The sequence below is a fragment of the Mchenga conophoros genome, linkage group LG9, assembly GCF_057382185.1.
Source record: "Mchenga conophoros isolate Kocher_MC1m ecotype Shallow Benthic linkage group LG9, M_conophoros_male_GT1.1, whole genome shotgun sequence".
Classification (NCBI taxonomy): Eukaryota; Metazoa; Chordata; class Actinopteri; order Cichliformes; family Cichlidae; genus Mchenga; species Mchenga conophoros.
In genome coordinates, this window is record NC_140534.1 from 28908392 (window position 1) to 28934824 (window position 26433).

The window sequence follows — 26433 nt, forward strand, 5'->3', positions numbered from 1 at the left end:
GTGTTAATGTGTGTGAATGTTAGATAGAAAGCATTTTGGCATAGAGTGCTTGTATGAATATGTTTGAATGGGTGAATGAAGCTCATAGTGTAGAGGACTTGTGCTACTTGAATAACTGCTGTATGGAAATGTGAATGCAGCTAAATGCTGCTTCTTAACACTGGCAACAGTGAGTCTTATATTACCCTTTTCTTTCAGTTTGTGTGTTTGTATTTTCTGTGTAAATTTGTGCACAATTTTCATTGCAACTTGCTCGGGGAAGTCCAAGCCACCACATTGCCAGCCTCTGGTGACACTATGACTCTTTAGAAGTCCATTGAAATGATACTCCACACTTTGGTTCAAAGCATTTCTATGATGAAAAATATATGATCATTCAATAAAGACAGAGTTTTAGGCTGTCAGCCACTGCAGCTTTGCTGGCCCAAAAGAGACTCTTTTTTTTTTTTCTTTTTCTTTGCATCCAGGGGTTATTTTTTCTGTTTCTTTAAAGAATCCAATTGTTATCAATGTTATGTTGTAGAGAGAAACATTTGAATAACCATCCAATTATTCTGCAAACATATTTCTGGTTATTGTACTCCATGGCAAGGAACGGATTGAGCCAAAATAGCCTTGGCCCAAATTAATATGATCGCATGCTAGTTTATCAATAATTGGTATTGTTCTGATGTCAGATAAGACACAGTACATGTGCAACCTCATATAATTGGGGGGCAGATATCTTGAAACACCAAGAAAATACATGAATAGATACCAGACAGGGTTAAGAAAGAAGCTGTACTTCTGTTGTTTTCCTCAGCTGACCTTTTAAGATACAAAGGTCAGCTGACACCAGACTGTCAACAGTGGAACTTAGGAGCACATGGGTCAGTGCCCCATGGTACAAGCAGGAGGGAGATACTGATGGCAGCAAAGTCAGCATCTGAAGGTCATGCAGAAGCGTTGTGTTTTGAGATTTCTGCAGGCAGTTTGCAGATAATCAGTGATCAACCTATAGCTTATCAGCTTACCCACACTTATTCAGGCATTTTAAAGGAAAGTAAAAAGTAGTGGTTAGTAAATGTTGATGAGGTGCTTGTCTGCAGACTTCAAACTATCATACAGAGTAAGTTCCATTGAGAAAACATACGCTATATGGACAAAAAGTCTCATTGCCGTAAGCATTTAAAATCGTGCACCTAGCCATGCAAGTCTGCCTTTTACAAACATTTGTAAAAGAATTGGTCTTACTGTAATAGGATCCATGTTCCAGCAAGTCAGTTTGTGGAATTTCTTTCCCTCCAGGTACTGACATTAACATCAGCAGAAAAGTGCACACAGGGAGCTTCGTGGCATGGGTAGTGCTGGTGGCCCACTTTCATTTTATGTAATTTCTTGCTATAATTTGACATTTTGTACACTGAATTGATTTTCCGCATATTTAAAATAGAATATTTTTACACTGATCATATCACATATACACTGAAGGGTAAGATGGCGCTGGCACGGCTGGCAGCCTTAACCCAATTTCCCTCGGGATGAATAAAGTATTATCAATCAATCAATCAATCAATAAGGCAGACTTTTACTATAGATGTCTGAGAACTTAAAACTAGTATTACCACTTTGCAGTTGTATGCCTCTATGACCAAATTCCCATCATTTCTATCTTGGGTTTAAGAGGACTCTTTTTTTTGTTTTTTGTTTTTTTGAGAAATTTGATAAAATTCCCATTTTTTTCAACCGTTACTGAGATATCATGTTCACAAGATTGGAATGGAGGGAACCTGAAAATATAATAATTTCAGCCATGACTGTGGTCAGCACGGAAGAGTAAAAATGCTCATTTCGAGCTTACCGTATAAATTTTATACATGTCCATTCATTCAGCTTTTCATAGTGTAGCTTTTGAAGTGTGGAATGGCAGAAGATTAACTGTGTCCTCTGAGGCAGTTAATGTCTTTTGCCACTGTTGTGATATAAACTTTTAGTCCCATCAACTAGAATTTCAATAGAAAGAGTTTGAATGCACAAGCTTTCCATAAAGTTTCTCTGAGCCTGTTGCACAAGGAGGGGAAAAGGAGAAAGGTGAAACAACTATCTGCAATATCACTAGGCAGAGGAAAAAGCCTTCAGATTTCTGTGGCTCGGAGAATGATACTAAAGGAGGGTTTTGGCTGCTAAATAATCAAGTGACTGCAGTGTACTAAATCTAACAATATAGGGCCAAGTGTACAATTTTATAATGAATTAAATTAATTCATTATAAAATGTACTTTGGCATGAATATATAAAATATGAAGAGAATGGAAACGAGAGATAGATGAGATGACTGTTGTAGTGCATATTGGCTCTCATTTACCTATTCGCTACTTTCCTCCCCTTCACCTTCCAGCTTGCTCTCATTCTCCTCTTTTCAGACCCTCTCACACTCCTAGTATCTATTTCCCCTCATTACTAGATACTCTGACAGCTGAGCTTCTCATCACCTTCTGTATGTTACATTAATTTTCAATCATCAACTCTAAAATCCCCCCAGGGAAACTGTCAGTAAATACCATCAGTGTGTGTGCGCAAATATGCTGTCGTATTGCTGGCTGTGTCTGTGCATCACGCCGTACGAGCTTGTATTCGTGCTTATGTGTGTACATTAAGATGGGTTGTGGGATTTAGATGATGGCTAGAGGCAATATTCTGTAATGATACCGTTTCTCCTGAATTATTTTTAAAATTCATGTTCATATGTCACATGCTCCGACACAGTTATACAACGCACCCATAGAGTCTGATGTGATAGACAGGATTCCTGTGCGTGTTCATCTAGCCGGGCAAAAAACGTGGAACGAAAACATCTTTTTATTATGACATGTATTTTTAGTTAAATCTGATTTTTATCACCTCATAAAGGGGAAGCTATTATTGATGTATACATATACATAAACACTTAGGTCAACAAATATTTGACACACTATTGTCTCTGTACACCATCGAGCTATAATTGAAGTCCAGGGGTTTGGCCTGAATTTAAGGGGTTTGATAGAGGTATTGCATTGTAATTGTTTAGGAATTACAGCAATTTTATTAAAAGTCTCCCATTTTTATTGATTCAAAGATATTTAGACAAACTACATAGGAGAGGTTTTTTCATACTTTGATGAACATCCAAGGTCTAAGGCCTTTACTGCAGCTGCCTCCAGCTGCTGCTTGTTTGCTGGTCTCTGTCCACAGTTTTGACCTTTAGTAACCTAAAAGAAGGTTTGGCTGGGTTGAAATCAGATGATTGTCCGGTCTTGATTTAATCTGTCCAGAGATTTTTTTTTTTCCAGAACTGTACAGGCTCTTTTACATAACTTCTAACAAAGTCTAAGCATGGCTTTCCTGTGATTATGGACAATGCTGACAATTATATGACTGCCTTCTTAAGAAATTTCTGTAACTGGCTAGTTTTGAAAAGCGATTTTCTTAATCAAGGAAGGAATTCTGTAGTTAACTGCTTTGATTGCTGTCTGTGGTCTTTCAGGCCTTTTGGTGTCGCTGAGCTGGTCAGTGCATTCCCTGCCTTTAACTACGTTTCTCTCTGATAGGTTTATTTTGTTTTTTCAATCTAATGATGACCTCCTTCACTTTCTTCAGACCTCATATTGAAAGTTCCAGTGAACAAATTCAAGTTCAGCACTTTGAAGGAGGAAACAGGACCATTTTTGACTAAAAATGAATAAAATGACTTCTTAATAAGTTGTAAAACTTTTTTGAATCACTGTTGCAATGCATAAAAGTGATTGCAACAGTTAATGTAATACTTCAACAAATTCACATTTTATTTTTTGGTTTAAAATATGCTGCAGTGGTTTACAAGGTAAAATTATGAAAACTGCGTAATTGTCCATATACCTATATATCCAACTTTATGGTGCTTAGTGAGTTTCTTTATGGAAGGTGTTTACAGTGCTGAGAAAAATTACATGGGTAAAGGTATTGCAGTAATAAAGGTTATGTATATTACACCGACTATTTCCACATATTAAAAATACATTTGTTTTAGAAATATATATAAACATAAACATATTTGGTCACAAACAGCCCTGTTGTGGTTTGTGTCTTTCTTCCACTCTTGCTTGTCTGCTCATCTTCTGTAGAAATGCTGTTCTCACCGCTACATTTGTCCAACTCTGGCTGTTTGCTTTATTTGTTCAGTGTTTAGAAAAATACTCCTTGCATATGTTTTACATTACAAGCCTCTCAGGAGATGAAATGGTATTGTATATTTGAAGATGAGGGGAAAGAAATAAGGATTTAGTGTACTTCTATCTGGTGGGTTTACATACAGCCAAGGGATGAGTGAAAAAACAACAAAATTATACTGTAAAACTCTTAGTAAGGTGTTGTGCCACCATGTGCTGCTAAAACACCTTACTGGCACTGGCACCAACACTCATGGAGGTCGAGCACAAAAAGAATTCTTATAAATCTTCTGATGGTGTTGAAATGCATCCAACCTGAATCTAATGGCAGTAGTTGAGCATGCTCAAAACTCTCTTGCTGTTAAATTTATGTTAAATGATTATGACACATTGTGTCTAATAATCAAGTTAAGGCTCCATTAACATAGATTATGCCTGTGCTTATTTTCATTCATAAAAGTGCAGCTATCAGAATGATCTGCTGAGGGGAAATGTGAAGAGGCTGTGGTAGGAAGAGAGACAAAGAGGGTTACGGTAGAGTAAGAGTGGCTGAGTCAGAAGAAATGCAAAGAGATGAAAGTGAAATTTTGGGAAAGAAGCAAAGGCGATGAGGAGATGACATATGAGAGGAAGAGAAGGAGACCTGTCAAACATCTCATTCGTTTGATGTTTTAGGACGCTGATGCAGCAGAAAATGTCAGATTATGGAAACTGTAGGGAAGCTTAACAGGAGCTTGCAACTGTGCAGCCACTTATACGTACACACACACACACATACATTTTCAACCCCACTTCCAAAACTGTTGGGACGGTGTGTGAAATGTAATTTAAAAACAGAATGCAATGATTTGCAATGATTAAACTGAGAAAATGCAGCATATTAACAAAAATATTAGCTCATTTTGAATTTGATGGTAGCAGTGCATTATAGTGTTTATCTAGCAGCCCCTCTTCTTTTAATGACAGTCCAAAATCATCTCCTCTTGTAACTGAGGAGATTAATATTGGGAGTTTTTAGGAGAGGAATGTTGTGCCATGTTGTACAATTCTTTTCTAGGATTCTAGCTTCACAATAGTCCCAGGTGTTCTTACAAGGTTTTTAGTCTCCGGATGTATTGAAGGTTTACAGTTGTGAATAGGTCTGAACTGCAGGCAGGCCACTTCAGCACCCGGGCTCTTCAGCTTTAAAGCCACGTGTTTGTAATGCTGCAGTATGTGGTTGAACATTGCCTCGCTGAAATATGCAAGGACTTTCCTGAAAAGGTGGATGAGAGCATGTGTTGCTCTAAAGCTTTCAGCATTGATGGTGCCTTTTCAGCCAATTCTACAGGCACTAATGCAACCCCCATACCATCAGAGATGCAGGCTTTTGAACTGAGTGCTGATAACATGATGGATGTTTCCTCTCCTCTAAAGTTCAGACGATTCCACGCCTGCATTTACCAAAAAGAATTTAAAACTTTGATTCATCTGACCACACAACATTTTTCCGCTTTCCCTCGGTGCATTTGAAATGAGCTTTGGCCACAAGAAGACAGCTGTGTTTCTGGATCATGTTCACATATGGCTTCTTTTTTGCATAAAAGAGCTTCAACCTGCATTTATGAATGTTATAATGAACTATTAAATTGAGACATCCTGAAGATTAGAGACATCCAACACTGATTTTTAGTCTTGTTCCTTGCACACAGAGATTTCTCCAGAATCTCCTGAGTGATGATATTATGTACTGTAGAGGATGAGATATTTAAAGTCCTTGCAATTTTTTATTGAGGAACGTTACTCTGGAATTGTCCCACAATTTGTAGATGCAGTTTTTTGCAGATTGGTGAACCTGTGCCCATCTTTACTTCTGAAAAGCTTTTTATACCCAGTCGTGTTACTGACCTGATGCCAGCTAAGCTAATTAATTACAAAATATTACCTCCGGCTGTTTATTACCACTACCTTTTCAGCCGTTTCTTCCCCTTGCCCCAATTTTGAGATGTGTTGCTGCCAAAAAATTATGGAATAGTAAAATGTCTCAGTTTTAACATTTGATACATTTTTGATGTTCTCCTGTGAATAAAATCTGGGTTTGTGAGATTTGTATTTATTTACATTTCCCCGGCGTCCCGATGTTTTAAAATTTGTGTTTGTTGTTAATTTGCAAAGAAAAAGCGCTCTTGCCCTTTTTTTCTTATTTTTTTGCTCCGATCCATTTTGTGCATCTTCTTTTATTGTTTCAGTTATTTGATATCAGATTACAAAAGATATCGCAGATTGTGCACTAGAGTAAGCTTGCACAGCAGAATTGTGTTCTTTTCTTCAGGACATTTCATCACTGCAGATGCTTGGCAATATGGTGAATAACCCGCCTGTGTATTTATTCCTCCCAGTTATTTATGTTAAATCACCAACTGTTATTTACCAGTTTTCTTGTTGGACTTTTGACAAGCTTCTGAGTAAACCGTATCACCAAATGTGTACGTTTCTACACAGTCACAGCCCCTGCTTAACTTACGTTTGTACTTTTGTGTTGTCCTGGATGACATTTTTGTCATACACACGGCAACCTTTCCAAATTAAGCAACCCATTTGTCACATGAAGTGATTCCTTTTGTGCAGAATGTGCAGCAGCAGTCTTTATTGCAATCTGCCCCCGGGCTTACAATTCTTCAGGCAATCCAGACAATAAGACAAAGGATACATAGAGGAAATAAAGATGCAAGGAAATAATCAAAGCAGATGCCTGATCATTTGAGAATATAATTAGAACTCTTCATCCAAGATAACTGTAATTGTTGGCATGTCCTAGTATTGACTTTTCCAGCTATGTTATGAACAACATTAACAACAATATTAGCCCTGATGTCGCTTAGATTGTGTTCAGCAGTGCAGTGATAATTATCAAAAGAAAATCCTAAATCTCTTTTACAAACACATTTTATGAGATACAATAATTTCAGTTCATAATTTAAGTCTTTTTTTGGGAATGTCCCAAGTGTCCACCTTCTTGGAAATAAGACATTTGAAACAACTGATACAAATGAAATGATTGCTTTCCTTTTCTGCCTATGGCAGCCATTTCCTCATATGCCTGTACACGCTTAAGGGCTAAAGCTTTGCTGCTTTGTAGCCTTCTGCAGATAGTATGCAATAATTTTAACCTGGAGGTGGGAAGTGAGACATTTTCCTCTCTTCTACTGATGACTACTTTCCTGCTGAGAAAATATGCAAATCATAGTTCAGACAGGCCAGCAGTTTGAATATGCTAATTCTACTTCTTCATCTTCTTCACTGTAGTGTTTTTTCTATTATTGGACCCCAACAGGAAGTTGAAGGTTTTCTTTGAATGTGCTCTACTCCCCTTGCTCGTTTTAACTCTTCTGATCTGCTGCTGTTCTGCAAGCTTGTACGCCGTGTCTAATTTTGTTTGTCCAAATTGTCCTACTTCTAAATGTCAAGCAGTACATCTGTTCCTTCATGGACCAAATACTTTAGCAACCATCTGTGGAAGCTGTCCTGATGCTTGTTTTTAATGTCATATGTTTGTTTTTTTCCACCTGCACAAAATGCAGTCTTAAGATTTATTACTGTAGATGAGGTGGATTGGGGCCCTTGACGTACACATTGCTCAGTGCCGTTGAGACTTAAAAATGAACCTAAGTATAAGTTATGCTTGTTTCAAAGGCATAGTGCAGCATTTTGCTTGATCATATATACATACAGAATTGTTTAGCTCTAATGAGAGGTTGAAATGTGTGAAACCTGAAACATAAAGCTTTTTAAATATTTTGCTCCACTTTGTATAAAAAGTGTCTGAAATCATTGTGATGTCAGCCACTGGTTTGCTTCTTAGGAGGGAATCACCATCGTGATTTTTTTGGCACCAGCAGTCCCTATATTTGAACGAGAGGGTTGACTATCAAGATATCAGCTAAAACTAACATTCCTGGTGAACACAAACACACACATACACGTGATTTTCCTGTGAACAGGCAACATGTGGTCAAATGAGCTCTCCATGCAGGTGAAACAAGTCATCCTTAAGCTGCAAAAACAGAAAAAACCCATGCGAGAAATTGCTACGACATTAGGAGTGGCAAAGTCTACAGTTTGGTACATCATGAGAAAAAAAGAAAGAAAGAAAGCATTGGTGAAGTCAGGAATGCAAAAAGACCTGGATATCCACGGAAGACAACAGTGGTGCATGATTGCAGAATAATTTCCATGGTGAAGAGAAACCTCTTTATAGCAACCAACCAAGTGAACAACACTCTCCAGGAGGTAGGCGTATCAAAGTCTACCATAAAGAGAAGACTGCATGAAAATAAATACAGAGGGTTCACTGCAAGGTGCAAACCACTCATAAGCCTCAAGAATAGAAAGGCTTAGGACTTTGCTAAAAAAAAAGCCAGCATAAAGGTATTGTGTTTTTAAAAAAATGCTTTCATTCCTCACATCTTTATGCAGTCTTTTCATTCAACCCATTGAACTAAAATTTGCACTTCAACTACATCTGACTTGTTTGTTTTAAAATTCATTGTGGTAACGTACAGAACCAAAACTAGAAAAAAGTTGTCTCTGTCCAAATATTTATTGAGCTAAATGTATCTGTTCGACCAAAGATTTGGTACATGGTGAGTGGATAGCGCTTCACAGTACACATGATCCAAAGCACAGTGTGAACACAGCCCAGGAGTTTCCACTGGTCAAGCTGTGGAATATGGCCAAGTATCAATCTAATTAAGAAAGCATTTCACTTCCTGAATAGAAAACTGAAGGCAGACCTATGAGCATCCATCTACTGAAGACAGCAGCAGCTGCAACTAAAAAGTATCAGAAGGGTGATACCCATGGGTCCCAGATTTTAGGCGGCTATTGCCTATATGACAAATGATTCTCAACAGAGTGTTAAAAATGAAATGATTATGATTTCTTAAATGGAACCAATGCCATATGAGCCCCTGAAAATAAGTGACTATGAGTAATAGTTACAGTTTTTAAAGTTTTCTTATGATGATTTATTTTCAGTTAATAATGCATTACTAAGTCTTGCAATATGTTGCACTTTGTTACAGGCTTAAATATTTCTCACATAAGGAACAGCATACATAGAGTGGAGACCATTTTTTCTTATATCCTTTGCAAACCTCAAGCTGGGTTGCTGATACCAGCGATTATGCAAAATAAGGGTGAGTGCTTTGCACTCTTTATTGGTCATGCCCAGACACATAAATACAGACCAACTTCTTGCTGGCCAACCTCTGATTGTTGATGATGTTGCCTGCAGTAATACTTTAAGCTCCCACCAATTTGTTTGCATTAAGTAGCGCCACATTCTACATTTCTTGCTTATTTTCTTTGCTGCAGTGCATTCCTTTGCCCTTGCTCTACCCTACTGAAAATGAGTGGCATTGGACCGCCCATAGCAAATAACTGCTGTAACATTAATTTGACATAGAGGGGTGTCATTGAGGCCCCACAGCTAAGAAAGCGGGATAGCAGTTACCGAACGAAAACCACCGCCATCCTCTGCTCAAGCACAGCAACCTGGAGATCACACTGTGCTTGTGTGTGTGTGTGTGTGTGTGTGTGTGTGTGTGTGTGTGTGTGTGTGTGTGTGTGTGTGTGTGTGTGTGTGTGTGTGTGTGCAAATGTTGAAACATATTAATTCCCACAGTTATTTGGTGTATGCTTTGCACTCTGTGGATTTATTTACACTGATTATAATCTTTAGCAGTGTTTGGCATTAAACCTTGCAGAGCTGGAAGCATATTCAGCTTGCCAAGCCTCATACACATACTGATATTGCATACTGAAGTCATTGAGTACTATTGTTGGGATGTTAATAGCCTGCTTTGTTTTCTACATTTCTCAACCCTGTTTAGTTATCATTGGAAAAAAGTTTGTCAAATACACAAAAATCAAGGTAATACGAGTACTTTTGTTGCTTCCTTTGTTCTCTTTGCGGCCCGCGCATCATCATGTGGACACCTGGTCAACAGGCTGTGCAGGTGTTCTAAATATGCAGAAAATATCATTTGTTTTCAAATAATGACACATTATCCTCCTGTCAAAATATGCAAATATACACTGATGAGCCTCAACATTAATGCCACTGACAAGTATCACTGATTGATCGTTCCATTACAACAAAATGTTCTTCTGGGAAACTTTCGATCATGGCATGTCATGTGGCTGGTACAAATAGCACTCACCTACGTCACTGTAAACACAACAGAGCACTGATGGTAGCTGCCTCCCTCAGCAGGACCGTTTGCTTTGGAATGGCTCAGTGACACAAAGCCCAAGGCATTGATTCAACATCCATTTTCCCCAGATCCCATACGATGTGAGTGTACTATAGTGGCTCAAAAACACAACCCACAAAACACAAAGCAACCATCTGGTGCCGTACACCAACTTTACTCCAGAAGTGTTCTACTGGCCTGACAAGACCTAACACAATATGCTTTTAATGTTTTGTCAAACACTAAAGCTAAATCTTGCAAAATAACATTTTTAAATGCATAATGAACTTGTGTGTAATTAACCCACCAACACCTTAATGTAGCTAAAGCCAGCTGATGTGTGTTTATGCACTGTTAGTTTTTAAAACTGTATTAGAGGAAGATATATATATATTTGTGTTTCAAAGTTGCAAGTTGACATTACCCTGCCATATGAGGGAAGCTGAGCTGGCATGCTGTGACTGCACTTTAGTGAAAAACCTTATGGAGAAATAATGGGTTTTATATAAGGGTTGTTTGCCTTAATAATGCAGTGACTGAAAAGCATGGATATAAGAACGCAATTCGCACAATAACTATTTATTGATGAGATGTACTAAAATTCTTAAATATTTTAAAACCCAGAAGATCTGAAAAGGTTACGTATTGGCTTAATTTTTCATTTTCTACTTTACCTTTGCTTTTCGGATATTGCTTTTGTTCAGTGCATTTACATTAATCATAAGATATGAAGGCTACTTTGACCTTTCCTTGGCAGCCATTAAAATGATTAAATTTTCATGCATTCATTTACTAAAATACTCAAGCCGAAACAGACTTATGAACTGTGAACAAAATTTAGGATAAAAACTGTGTAGATGTGAGAAGACGACCGAGTCTCTTTAAATAACGCACACGGTTTTAATGTGTGACACATTAAATCTGTTGCCTTTAGCTTAAGATTGCGTCTTTGAGAAGAGCTGTCTTCCACAGCTTTTTGGGCCTGTGTATATTTAAAGTAAAAATGAGATTTTTGAAGTCACTACAGTCATATGATCTTTGACATATAAGTAAATAAAGCTCCTCTCACCTGGGGATTGCCACCAGGGGACATGTTTGTTTTTTTGTGACGTTAAGGTATGATGTTTTATATCGAAATAAGGCAGGCAACTATCTACGGATATGGCAATATCAAGCTTAATTCTGACTTTCATCTGCATCTCCATGTTACCCATGTGATCAGCTGGCAAACAGAGTGTACTACTACTACTACTCTTATATGTAGACAGTAATCAATATGAACCATAAATGATCTAATAGAACTAACAGATTTCTATCATTTAAGACTTTCTAATAGAAATGGCATTTATATACAATTTTAAAGCAAAGGTTTAAGGTTTGGTTTGGAGTTGTGTAGTGTTCAGAACTGGAAATAAACAAGCTCTTTGTCTAAATACATGCACACAGTTTTCGAAATACAATGTAGAGGTTTGTCAGAAATGCTGCTGTGGTTTTGACAAAGTTCTATACAGTCATGCCTCTGGGTTTGAAGCATTTCCCATTATGCTTCTCACTGGTTGCCATCTATTATGCTTCTTTACAAGCAAATAGAGAGGTCAAAGGTTACTACTGCCTGTAGATGAAACTCCACCAAAGGTGACTTTTTAACCTCCTTTAAATCACACAAAAAAATTAGTAAATCCTCCACAGATAATTATAGTTACGAAGGTCAGCGAGACATTGAGTCTGAATCTATGACTGACTTACTGTTATACTGTATGTATGCGTGTTTCTGAATATCCATGTTATGTACTGGTGTGCAGAAAACCTCCTTAGTCATTTCTTTGTGACTCAGCCCTCTCCCATCTGACAGCTTAATATTAAAAAGCTTTCATGCCGCAGCAACACGGTCTGAGTTATGGCTTTTGGCACGGTGTGATTGTGTGTATTAAAACCTGCTTGGTCATGATGTTTTTGGCTTAGCTTGGATCATAATGAACAGCAAATTTGAATAGCTGTCATCCACAAACCAACTCTTCCCTGCGTAGTGTGTGGGTGGGTGGATATGAATGTGTCTTTTCTATGCTTGTGTTTTGTATTAGGAGGTATGCATGTGCTTGTGAGCACACCTTATTGTGCTACTGGTTGTGTTTCCCTGCACACTGGACTTCTTTTTATCTTTGGGTATGTAAATATATATATGTATGAGTGTATGAGTGTGTGTGTGTGTGTGTGTGTGTGTCTGTGTTATGCAGGCGAGAGAAACTTTCATGGACAATAAACAATAGCTGTCAGCCCAATGATGACAGACTGGCTGAGGTGGCTTTTTACTGTAAGGTTTCCATTCAAGTTGATATGCAAATAAGCTCCTCGTACTCCACCATACTACTTCTTTAGAACTCCTCATCAGCTCATGCATGCACACACAGCATACCAGAGCTGGGTATTAAATCAATATAAAATCTCTGTTGCGGCAGAAAATTTACTAGAATTGAATTTGATTCTTATAATATTGAGATGTATAATACTTTATAAGATTTATCTCCTACATTATGCTGGTTCTTCAAGGTCTTCAAAGTTCTAAATGTCACATCTGTGGGCACACAAACCCACTATCACTGTAGTTATGTGTATTAAAGGGAAGAAAATACTGCATTCTTAAAATGGCATGGTGGGGCAATAGTTAGTACTTTTGCATCTCTGTGCATTAGCAATTCTGAAACAATTTTACCTGTTTTGGTTTAAATGAAAGCACCAAAAGAGGTGAAATTTCACATATTTCAGACCAAAAAAAAGTTAGTGTACCTGTCTCTACCGATATAATAGGATAGCACGTTCAGCCCATTCAGGTTCCACGGGTACCCACATGTTGGCACATCCATAAATACGAAGTTTGAAGTGCGTCCCTGCACAGACTCTTTTGGTCTTTTATCTTATCTCATGATCTTCGCATTAGTAAAGGACCATTGATAATCTCATCTCCCGCACAGGTACTGGTTTTTAAATGACAGTCATAGCTGAATAGTTTTATCTGTATTCATTTTATTTAAAGGAGCTTTTGTCAAATTAGATTTCAGAAAATGCTCAATGTCACAGTATTTTACAGTCATAGTAAAAACAAAATACACCTGCTATTAATTTAAAGCTTTTACTTATCGGGACATAAGATGTTTTTATATATATTTCTATTTATAAGATGTCTTTCTTTTTTTTCATAAGCTGATGTCTTTGCTTCTCGACGTTAGTGTTAAAACACGAGGACGTGAACTACCAAAATTTCTGCTTTAAGTCAAATGCATTTGATTAGCAGTTCCTGGCTGCTGCCTATCCTCTTAATTCCAGTGAAAGGAGTGAGGATGTACTTTTTTCCCCCACATACTGGTTCTTCATTTTAGCCTAATTTAGGGTAAACAAATAATGAAAAAGTGTAATATGTGTTGTTCATCTGAGGTTGTATTTACCTTATTTTAATACCATCTAAGCACCTGATATACCATGACTACGTGTATTGTATACCATAGTATTACATGCAGTGTATATACTGTAAATAGGACTTCGTGTGATGTATTTACAGAATATAGCTATCATTTGCTATGATTAAATGCACTGTGACTTGTTAGCTCAGCTGGCCAAAGGACTGATGAGTTTGTGCCATGGTGAGGGATGCGTTGTCCATGCTTCCATCCACTGTTCACAGGAATAGCTGCTCCTCCAAAATTATCAGTCTGATTTTAGTGAAACTTACACTCAATGATCACCTAATGAGACCCAACTTGTGCTCAATGTTTTAACCTCTTATGAATATTTAAAAAAAAAAAAGATTTATTGAGATTTAAAAGGGGATTCTGCTCATCTGGATGTAGTGTTTTCAGGAGAAACATTTTGTCACTCATCCAGAAAAGTCATTTGGATGAGTGACAAAACGTTTCTCCCACTGAAAACTCTACATCCAGATGAGCAGAATCCCCTTTTTGGGATTTCCTTACCTGGATGATTGAGCATGCATCAAGATGTTATTGAGATTTATATCCAGTGTACATGTCATTAAAAATCCATGAATGACTTAAAACGTGTAAATATGTTGACTTGTTAAAATAGCTTTGAATGAATTAAATAAGATCAGGTCCTTAATAGTCAAGTCAATTTTCTTCCAGAAACAGGGAGCATCATATTACACTTTCTCCTCCCAGTTCAGTATGAGCTCTGGGAGTAGCAGCAAATCCTGGGAAGGAAAACAATAACTTCTCATACCTTTTTGAAGCACATCGATCCGTAGTCACGATGGAAGCAGACCAAACATGGTTAGATTAGAAATCTTAATCGAGCACATAGCAGGTAATGGTGCTATTTAAAATTTACATTGATCAGTAATTTGTCTCCCATAAAATAGAAAAGTAAATTTGAGTTTACACAAACCTCACCCCTCAACAAAACCACCCAACACGAGACACATGAACACACGTTCAAGACAGACAGGTGGTGAGTTTGATAAAAAACAAACACATGAACACAGATGGAGTTCAGTGGCAAAGTCTCTCAGAGAGCTGGAGCAATTGAGAAAACTTAATTAAAAGTAAACTTTGGGCAAGATTAGAAAGCTTGCCCTCACTGTTAATGAGAGCATGCTGTTTATGAAATGTACGCCTTCAAAAACACATTGGAATGCAAATGAGACAGTTTTAATAAGGATTTCACTACATGCCCCATATTTTTTGTTGTTACACTGTGAACATGAAGAATAGTATTTTGACCATTTAGACATGCAGAATGAGTTGCATGTAGACTAATTAATATCCGCTGCCATGGATTTGGTTCCGTGTGAGCATAATTAATCATACCTTCAGCACTTTATGGGGACTTTTCAACAATGACTTTTGATTTACATGAGACATTGGTGATGAGGACAGACTTACACAGCCTTCCTGCTGCACAGTTTGCCTGAAGAGAGGAAAACAGACTTCACTAATACTCCATTGATAAAAGCAGCGGGGATTTTTGTTGTGTCGAGGTTTTAAGTGAGGATTTGAAATGCGGTGTCTGGCTCAGACTCGTCAAAAACATTCAGCAACGTTATTAAAAGAAAAAGAAAAAGCAGGAAGGCATTTGGTTCCCTGATAAAATGTGTGAAACAGCAGGAGGGGGATATTTTGGTATGAATTCAGAAACAATAAATCTACGGATAGTATGTTGACAGGACTGTCTTTAAAGTTTTGCTTGACTGGCTAAGATGAAGTCATGCAGCTTAAGCCTTTGGCATTTTGTGTAGCCGGAGATATCAGTATTCAGGAAGCATTCTAAATACTGGGAAGGATTGTTTTCAAAGAAGGGCAAAGCAATGTACTTTATCTTGTAGCCGAACAGATAGATATGTCTGACAAACTTGGTTCAGCAAGGTCTGACCCAGTGTCCCTGCCAGAGGCAAACATCTTTACTGTAACATTGTTCCTTTTCCTTTTGTTTCTCAAGATGCAAACATGCACCCTGACCTTCTTCTATTCTTTTATCTTTTTTTTTTTCCCTCTCGTCGCTGTCTGTGTTTTTCTGCTTGTACTCGCCGCGTGCTTTTGTCTCGCTTTCAGGGATTCAGTCTAAAGAAATTCATCTGGTCTCCCTTTATCTTTCCGTGTTTCTTTTTTATTCGTATGCATTTTCAACACATGTTCTCTTTCCTCTCTTACATTGCTACACCTTCCTACATAATGGCGTCTCCTCTGTTTGCCCTTCTACTTCCCCATCCCACTTCAAACTTATTCCCTTCCCTCGCATTTCTTCCCCCTCTCATCCACGCCGGCTCACCCAGCGCTAGACAGAGGAAATGAAAAGTGTATGTATTCTGTAGCAGCAGCACAGTGTGGCAGCAGGAGGGAAAACTGCTGTTTTATGGTTTTATTTATGGATCTGTAGATTTCTGACGCTCTGCACATCACACACAGGGGCAGAAATGAAGAGCAGCCTGATCTGAACTGCTGCTAGTACCCCCAGTGGAGCTGCAGACTAGCAAAGGAGGCAGGGGAGTAAAGAGGCTCACTTTTCACATATTTTAGACCAAATATCCATTAGCTACACCCCACTGTGTAGACAAACACACAGGTACGCTCATACGCAATATGGAAATGCTTATGCGCAACTATTCATGGCAGCATATTAATTTACACAAACGCATGGGCCCTATTAATTCATCTGCTCAACTTCCCCATCAGGCAAAACACATAGCCAGTGACTTATCCCCCACAATCACATTCTAATAACAAAATATATAATTTGCTCCTCTTTCCGTGGGTTTTTTTCTGTCGACTGATTACTTATACATTCTCAGCGGAGATGAGTTTTCTTATCTGAAGGTCAACTGAAGCCATAACAGTGTTTGTCACCTCACACTCTTAAAACCCAGCAACATTTAATAGAAGCGGCTATCATTGCACAGCAGATGGTGCTAAGAGTGCTAGTGCACATATTTGCTCATGTCACGGCCAATAAATAACCTTAAATGTAAGGAGAATTTTCAGGTGGATAGAACGAACGGCAGCGCTGCAATGAAATCAAGGCTTGATGTAATGTGCGGTGCCTAAACCCAATGCAGTCACGTTTTTCATGTCAGTGATTTTTGAAATCCTGTCTTATTGATGGCGTGAGCTTGCTACCACTGGCAAAACTGAAACGACTTGCACTTTTTTAGTTTTCTGATTATTTTTTTTCCCCGCTCTTTCATGCAGAGTGATCATTGCTCACACTCCAAAGGATTTGAATCAACTGTACAAACAAAACTGAGAAGCTCTTGTGTAGTTTTGCATCTGAATGGTTTTCTTCCAGTAAACCTGAAAAGTTGTTCTCTCCGAGAAAATAAAATAGAGAAAATACAAATCCGGATTTTCTTGTATTCTGTTTGAGTAAGATACAGCTTTCTTCTTCTCTTTGCCTCAACGATCTCCAGACTTTAGTTACTGTGCAAAAATATTTAGCCTCTTGCAATTTTTACCCCTCAGCCATAAAAGTCTGATGGGGTGTTGCCATCACCCTGCCGGGCAGGCTGGCAGGCTGGACACCCAAATTTGAACTTGATAACTCGAGAATGAGGCAGTGTAGAATTTTGAAATTCATGCTATAGGTTGTATCTACTGAAAATCTCAAACGAGTTTGAGTCTCAGTGACCTCAAAATCAAGGTCAAGGTCAGAGGTCAAATTTTCTGAAAATCTTGGTAAATGCAATAACTGAAGAAGGAAGTCACCTAGGACTTTCAGATTCTTATCATCTGCTAAAAATCTCAGATGAGTTCCAGTGACCTTGACCTCAAGACGCATCAATCCAAATGTAAATCCAATCCATCCGTCAATTGTGTACCTCCATTATGAGGTCTGGAGAGGAGGTACAACTTTGTCTACAGCTATTTCTAAAACATGGTGGGGGCTCTGTCATGGTTTTTCAGCTCAATTTCATCCAGTGGTGTTGGAGATCTAATCCAAATTGCTGGGGTCACAAACCCAAAAAAGTACCCTCAGATTTTTTTAATCAACAGCTTCATTTTTCAGCACGGCAATGATCCTAAACACACTACCAATGAAATAAAAGTATAGATGGATAGAAAAAAATTCCGGGGAACATTATCATGTCATGGATTTGCTTCCATAGAGCCTGAACCTCAACATCTTGACAGATCAGAACAAAAGGCAGCTAACATCCAAAGAAGAGCTTTGAATTTCCTTTAAGAAGCCTTGAGACTTGAGGACTAATTAAAGAAACTACAAGAAAGCTTCAATAATACGGTTCAGCCTGTGTTGAAGAATAAAGGTGGTCATAGCAGATATTTTCTAAAAAGCTTATATTAATGTATCTATCTCTTTGGTTTCACCTTAAACAGGTAAAGCATCTTCACAGTCAAATGCAATGACATATTGTATGATGCTGTTCTCAGTGTGGTGAGTGAGCTGCAGCATTGTGTGAAACGCGGTCATACATTGACCTCATTTTAGTAATTTGGACAGCTCAGTATCGGGTAAACATAATTTATACAAAATGACTTTCTCTCTCTCTCATATCATTAAACACAATCATTAATGATAAGACTCACCCTGACACTGATCAGCATCTCCGTTGTTCAAAATGATGATGAAGTGTTTTCTTTCCTGCTCACAATGACTGAAAATTAAAAATGATTTCTAACAAGTGCTGCACCTGCAGTAAAAAGACTCAAATTTGAGTATAATCTTCTAGTTTTTATATAAATTGCAGCTTTAGATAGAGGGCGGTAACCTTGACCACTGCGCTGTCTGTGGTTAGTTTGCATCAAACGTAATTCGTTTCCATATTTTAGCGTTTCTAAGCCTGTTTTATAGAAAAGACTACAGAGAAGAAAAAAATATAAACCAGCAACAGTCTCTCCTCTCACACCCTCTATCGCTCTCAAAAATGGCCCCCAAACACAAAAATGGCCCCAGAAACGTCTGGGAATCTCTCCTCTCCTCTCGCCCAGCCTCTCTCTAAGGCAATTTGTTGTGTAAATACGGTCTACTTACAGCTGACGGGTCCTTTCAGCTGTGGCGCTGGAAATGCAATTACAGGCAGCAAACATCTTCATTGTTATCACTGGAGGATGCAACGCTCATTTCGGTCCCCTCTGCAAAGGGGGCCGTTATTGATCGGTATCAGCTTTGAGGAGGGGATTACTAATGAAGCCATCTGAAAGCTTTTTGTGCTCAGTAAAGTTTGCACGCGCATAAGAGTATCTGTAAGTGTGTGTATGTGTGTAGGTCTGTGAATGGATGTGTGTAGGAGACACAAAAAATAGATAATGTGTGTCAGTAGATGTAGGTGCCACTCTGACATCCTGTTGGTAATGACTCCTAATTCTTCCTCATGTGGTGCTCTGGTGCCTCTGGTGGTACTTTTCTTAATTACTTCCACGATTATTTCCCCCAGAAAAACACTTCACATTGACTGTAGTCCAATGGCAGTGCGCTGAGGTAGAAATATTGTGATAATTGCATATTTGTAAAGCTTTGCAAGCCTGTTTTTGAGCAGTGCCTCATGCCATTTTTATTTATCAAAGTGTTGGCATATTTCATAGATGTAGTGCACATTTTTTTGCAGCCTTACGCCAAAGTTTTAGAGAAAGCCATAGAGCCCCTAAAAATTGCCTTTTTTTTACATTATGTAATAAACAAATTCAAATTTCAAATATTTTATAAAAACTGTTCCCTCTTTGGGAGTAACCCCCATATTCATTTACTGTCACATCACTGTTAATGCCTTTTATGCTCAGTGAAGTTCACATGAGCATAAGTGTGTCTGTAAGTAAGTGTGTGTGGGTGTAGGTCTGTAAATGGATGTGTGTTGGAGAGGAAAAACAGAGATAATGTGTGTCAGTAGATGCAGGTGCCACTCTGACATCCTGTTTGGTAATGACTCCTAATTCTTGTGGTGCTCTGCTGCCTCTAGTGGTACTTTTAAGAACAGCTTCCACTTTTATTTACAACAGAAAAAGGCTTCACAGTGACTTTAGTTTAATGGCAGTATGCAGAGGTAGATGTTTTATGATCATTGCATTTGGATGATGATTGATAATTATGATAATTGGTCTTGGAACCCTGTTGGGTTAAGGCCATTACGATTTATCAAAGTTCAAATCAAACCAAATCACTTTTATTGTCACATCACATTACCGGTACACTGGTATAAATCTTGTTTCATTGATTTAGTGCACACTTTTTGTAACCCTGCTCCAAAATTTACTCAAAGCCTCTAACATTTAGATGTAAACACTCCATATTCTTGTACATGTAATAAATAAATAAATGTTATAAAAGCAAACAAGATAGTTAGAGAAATCTGAAATGTAAAGTAAGAGAACTGTTCCTCCCGTGGCAGTAACCCCCCTCATGTGCATTAATAAGAATGTGAGAAAAGTATTTTTAAAGCCTTTTGATTTCACATTTTTAAGAGAGTCCAGAACTCATAATCCGACAGTATCTGCCTTGACTTCACCCTCTTTTCCCAGTTGCTAAGAACATGGTGGAAACACATTATCCTACAGAGAGTAACCTTAAAGCCGGCACTTAAACGCAGTCAGACATTGTTCTCGTACACCCAGGGTATAGCGAGCCTGACTCTGTGCTCGCTCAATTATTAAGTAACGCAACTTCACATACAACTCATTTCCCCACCACCCTTATTCTGAGTCAAGCTGCTCTAATACCATGCTTGTTTGGCAGTCTTTGAAGCAGAATAGGATTTTTCTTTGTCCCTGTTTGATGTGCGTGCAGGCGCCTGTGGACAAATGATTTGCTTCATTCTCTGCTGGCTTTGTTCTTTTGTGTTCATTTTTTTTTACCCTTGTGTGATGTGATTGCACCAAAACCATTTTTGCATATTTATAAAATTCTTAATATCTAATGCTATTCACATTTTGCATCTTCACGTGTGTGCCAAGGCAACGCAAGGTGGTGCTTTGAGGTTACTACTGTGCAATAGTAGTATGACTAATGTGTGTGCGTGCGTGCGTGCGTGCGTGCGTGTGTGTGTGTGTGTGTGTGTGTGTATACATATAAAATATAAAGCTACTTCACATTTATAAGATTCCAAGTATGCGTGTCCAAGTGTCGACCATTAAAGACGTATCGAAATGCAAAAAGCCTCAAAAAAAGAGAAAAAGAAAAAGCCCAGATTATATAAGATATTTTTGCACTAATGATGCATAGTAGTTGTCCTGGCACCCAATTTACTGAGGCTGGAGGAAAAATGTCCCTTAAAATATTCAGAGACTTGCAGCCTAATGATTAATTTAGACTTTTGCTAAAGTTATGCTTTTGAAATATGATTCGTTTATTAAAACTAACTATATTCTGTTTATGTAAGAAACACGACACGCACATATTTTTTTAAAAAGTTAATGACGTACGATGTTTTTGTTCTTTGCTTTGCATGACTGCACACTTGATTTCATACATTATTAATTAACTATATTCTGTTAAGATTTTACATATAAAGATGTAGTACTCGGCTCTACCCACCTGTGTACAAAACAGCTTTTTGCTGTTGTGAGCTCTGGGGGGAAGCATGTGCTCTTTGAACACTTTATTAGGAGCACCATGCTACATACTGAGCAGGACCTCCCTTTGCTGCGCAGCTTCTACAAAATGTTAACATGATTGCATCAGTTAATGTCTGCAGAATGTTTTATTTCTTATTTTGTTTTGTAGCTGCACTTTAATCGTGCAAATCGTCCACTCTTCCGCCTTCCAGATGTTTGATGTTGGATCCAGATGTTAGCCTCTGTGGCCATTTGCTTTAGGATACGGAGCATTATCATCCTGAAAGTAGCCATTAGACAATAGGTTGTAAATTGTGGGTGTAAAGGGATAGACTGCACTTAGCCAGCTGCAGTGGGGTGGAATTTAATCCTTGATTGACTGGTGTTGCCATGAAAACATTCCCACACCATTACAGCTCCACCACCAGCCTGGACTGTTGACACAGGGCACTTTGGTGCTGATGTGAATTTCTGACCCTACCATCTGCGTCACTCTGCAGGCTGTGTTTTTCTGTTCTTCGGTTTCTTGTGAGCTTGTGCCAGCTGCCGCTCCATATTTCTATTTATGTGCGCTCCCGCTGTTGCAGCTCACCCGCTTCGAGGTTGGATGTTTGTGAACTCTGAGATCCTTTTTGTGCTCACAATAGTCATAAAGATTTGTTATCCGAGTTACCTCAGCCCTTCTGTCAGCTCCAGCCAGTCTGACCATTCTCTGACCTCTCATCAACAAGACATTTTCTTCAGCAAAACTATTGCTCACTGGATGTTACTTTTTTTTGTCGTGGTTTCATACTTTTCACACAATTCTAAGCAAAGACTGCTGTACTTGGAAATCCAAGGAGAGGAACAGTACTCCAGTACATCTGGTATCAACAATATCATTATCATCAAAGTCATCGATGTTCAGTTTGTCCCTCTTTCTGATGTTTCCTGTGAACATTAACTGAGATTCCCTATGCACATCACTGCTGCCACACGATTGGTTAACTGGATAATTGATAAATTGATGACTGGTTGAATGCACAGGTGCCTGCAGCCCCCAGTAATTGTAATATTGGCCTCCTTTAAATTCAAATGTGGTAGAAAATCTTAAATAACATATTTTGGCTACTTAAACTTATCAATGTGGTTTGCCCCTCCCTTCCTTCCCTCCCCATCTCCAGCTGCCTCCCTCTTCCTGCTCCACCACAACCACCCACACATGCAGGACCTTGGAGTAGGGGTATGTCACCAGGGTGCAGAGGAGGCTACCCCCCCCTCTGTCCCCTTCTGGCTGCCTGTGCCTCAATTTTATCCCACAACTTAGACATTCACATTACTCACACTCTCATTACACATATAGGATCTTGGGGGTGGGCACGATACACGGAATCCAAAGTACCATCCGGGTGTACACCTCACCCCTGGCGTCGTCGCCCACCTCTCAATTTTGAATACACGTAGACATTGAGGGCTAGCAGGAGGGACCATGCGCTTACCTGCTGCTCTCTGGCAGGTAGCTCCATGCCCTCCTGGGTTTTAAATGCACCTTAGAACACACATGCATCAACACTACAATGAGCGGGTGGAGGGAGGTTTGGAGTCTTCTCTCACCCCCATTCTCTGCGGCCTGCTGGAGCGGGGGGGCTGGAAGGAGGAGTTGGCCGTCCGACTGCAGTCTGGAGTGTGGGGCCTCCTTGCTGCTGCGGAGTCGGGGCGGTCTGCCTCCCCCCACCGCAGGGAAAAGGGTAACACCACCTGGGTCTGGGTGCAGTTCCCCCCTCCAGGGGCAAGGGTACCTAGACCCGGTTTGTAGAGTACGCTTGGGGAGTGTGATCGTGTGTACAGCGTCTCTTTATGTCTGTCTCCACGTTGGTTGAGTGTGGAGTAAGTGCATATGAGAGCATGAGGGTGGGAATGGATGTTTGTGTCTGTGTGTGCCTGTATGTCTGTGTCTATATGTCAGGTTGGGTGTCAGGCGCCACCTCTCTGGGGATATCTCAGGCCCTCCAAGGTTTGGAGGCCTATCTCCCCCTACCACCACTTCCCCTGCCAGTGGCGGACTCCCTCAGACGTCGGTGCGTTGGTGGTTCTTTGTGTCCGGGGGTGGGCGTCCAGGTACACACCGGCTCACTCCTTGGCGGCCGCTTATCGGGGCCTGGAGCCTGGGGCTCGCTCGGGCCACTTCGGAGGTGGGGTGCCCCCGGCCTCTCGGCCTGGGGCTCGGTCACTCAGGCGCGGCTGGCTGCCGGCGGAGCTCACGGGCGCGTCACTGCAACTCCCCCTGGCTTCTGCTCCGCGGCTGCTGAGTGAGCCCTCATCTGGGACTCTCCTCAGCTCTTTCTGGGACAGTGGCGCGGCTGCCCCTCTGTTGGTCTTCCTTGGTCTCTTGTGTTCTGGGGGCCTCTGGATGTCTGGAGTTTTGATCTCCTCCATACCTGCTTCATGCCCTGGAGGACGGGGCTGTGGCCCCCCCACACCCTCTAGCAGATCATTACATGAAGGAACCTTTTAAAAAACAAAAAACAAGCGCGTCCATGCTCACAGGTGTACACACGGGTGATCACACCCACAAACTACACCCTTTTTGGCTCCTACCTCAAAGCACACTGTGTTCTGTTGATCTTATGTGCTGCACAATAATGTTTAACATTTAGTATTTACTGTCATATTCCCATATATCATTGTGATGTTGTTTATTCTATTACTCTTGTTCTCTTCTGCTTGTTTTCTTTTTTCTTTCTCAGCAGGTGATCCAGGTGATTGATATATGCTTTTTTTTTTTTTTTTTGCTGCCCATTCTGTTGGTTTTTGTTTTTTGCCCTTCTCCCCCGTCCCTCTTCTCAGCTGTTTCTCTTTCCCTCTTTCTTTCTCCCCTTCTTTCCTCCAGTCAAGTCTGTCCCGTATTCAGCAAGTGAAAATAAAATAAACAATAAAAGGTGAATCAAATGGACCATTACGGCAAGGCTGGGATGGTCAATTTGGTAAAGTAAATCCGTTGGGCATCTTTCTTTGCCTTTAGACAACAATTCTGATGGCAAAAGAGCCAAACGGGACAGGCAAAAAAAAAAAAAAAAATCAATGTGGTTTGCAAGGTGCTGTTTAGCTCTTTCACTTAAGTATATCATGTTTGCATGTTTTCTTGTCAGCGAGACTTTGGAGGTTGCTGCTTTTTGAAGTTAAGGCAGTTTTGCTTCCACAAAATTCTAAAATTGATATTTTAATAGAGCAGAAATAATTTCCCAAGGAAAAAAGAAAGACCTGCTTGCAGTGTGATTTATAGTACTAATGAGAACTCATCCTCCAACTTACTCTTAAACACTGATCATAGCACACTTGACACCAAGCAGGCAAACCAGAGAATTAAATAAAGATGGATTTAAGAAACCAAAAACAAATGGAAATTTTAAAAAAAAGAGAGGCTGCTGTGTCTTGCTTTGTGAAAGTGTTCAGACATGAACGGGTCAAAGCTTTCCAAAAGGAAAAAAAAACCTTCCTCCATTCAGATCTTAAAACCACATTAACTGTTTTTCCTTCATTAACACAACTGAAGTAAATTTTTGCAAATTTACTAAACTGAAGGTTCAGAAATTTCTTAAGTAGTTAATTTGCTGCAGATGTTAAGGACACAGTACCAGCTAAAAGTAAGGAAATAACAAAAAGCCCCAGGTGTAAATCTCCTACCGTGAGCGTAGCCTTTTCATATTAGACACGACTGAATAGCTCCATTCCCTCAGTGTTTGTCAGCTCAGCTTGTTCAGAGCTAATGCAGCGTAAATAAATGTAACGCTTAATGGAAAAAGTGACGTGCAAATTCACATTTTTTGCCATTCGGGGCTATTGAAGCATGATCAGTGATTTGTTATTTTGCCTAGATTAATATTCACAGTACTGTGCAAAAGTCTTGAGCCACCCCTCACATTTTCCTTCCAGTGAGACAGACTGTTGTTATTTATTCATTTATTGTGAAAGCGGTCTGGATCCAGTAGTTATCCAGGCTTTCTTGGGGTCTTTCAAATGGTTTTTTGTTTTGTTTTTTGACATGGGCTACTTTTTCTCTCATTTTCAGTCCAGTCCTTTTACCTGACCATTTTCGAAGGAGTGCTTCTCATTTAAACCTAAGAAAAGCACCTAACTCTATTTAATAACCAGTTTTATGTTTACATGTAACAGACGAGTGAGCAAAGAATCAATTTAAACATTTATCTTTAGACATTTTATTACTAGCCTGCTTAAACACACAATTTGTTTGGATTTCTGTAGCTGAATCTGTGAAAAAAATACCAAAGATGACAGTTTGATAAGCATAAAATAATTTTTTTTGCACTAGCCAGGTGATTCACAAAGAGCCCTTAGCAGAAAACCTTTATATATCTCATGGTGGTGTGCAGTACATTCTTTAAAAAAAAATAGGTAAAAATCTGGACAAGCGGAGGACAAAAGAAGAATTGGCAAGACTAAAAAACTATGTACAGCAGATGATCAGTGTCTGACAGCCATGTCCTTAAGAGACAGGAAATTATCCAGCAAAGATCTGACACAGGACCTGAAAGACCCATCAGGACCTTCTACTGTTTGTCAAAAACATCATTAGACATGGTCTCAGGGGAAGGGTGGCTGTCAAGAAGCCATTCTTAATGAATTGAAACACAGAGAGAAGGCTGAGGTATGCCAAATTACACAAGAATTGGACTGAAAATCATGGCATGATGATTTGTTTGGCTCAAATCATTGGCAGCATGTGGAGGAGGTCACGAGAGAGGTGAACAGTGAGTGTTTACGGCCATCAGTAAAACACAGAGGCAGCATTGTCATGGTTTGGTGCTGCATTTCATACAGTGGTGTTGGAGATCTTGTTAAAACTGATGGAGTTAACACACCATTCAGTACCATTTGAAAAGTATCTGCTTCATTTTTCAGCATAATAATGTTGAAAAAATGACAATCCCGAACCAACCTGGAGAGAAAACCACAGTGGACCGCTATCACTGATTAAATGGCCTCCTCAGAGCCCAGGCCGCAAAATGTTTAAAGCACTGTGGGATCATCTCC

At 39.4% G+C, this 26433-nt stretch overlaps 1 protein-coding gene across 3 annotated transcripts in view; it reads left to right on the forward strand.

Annotated features, from left to right (window-relative positions):
- The window catches only part of tpk1 (thiamin pyrophosphokinase 1), a 112330-nt gene that overhangs the window by 83904 nt on the left and 1993 nt on the right, over positions 1-26433 (forward strand). The window lies entirely within an intron of this gene.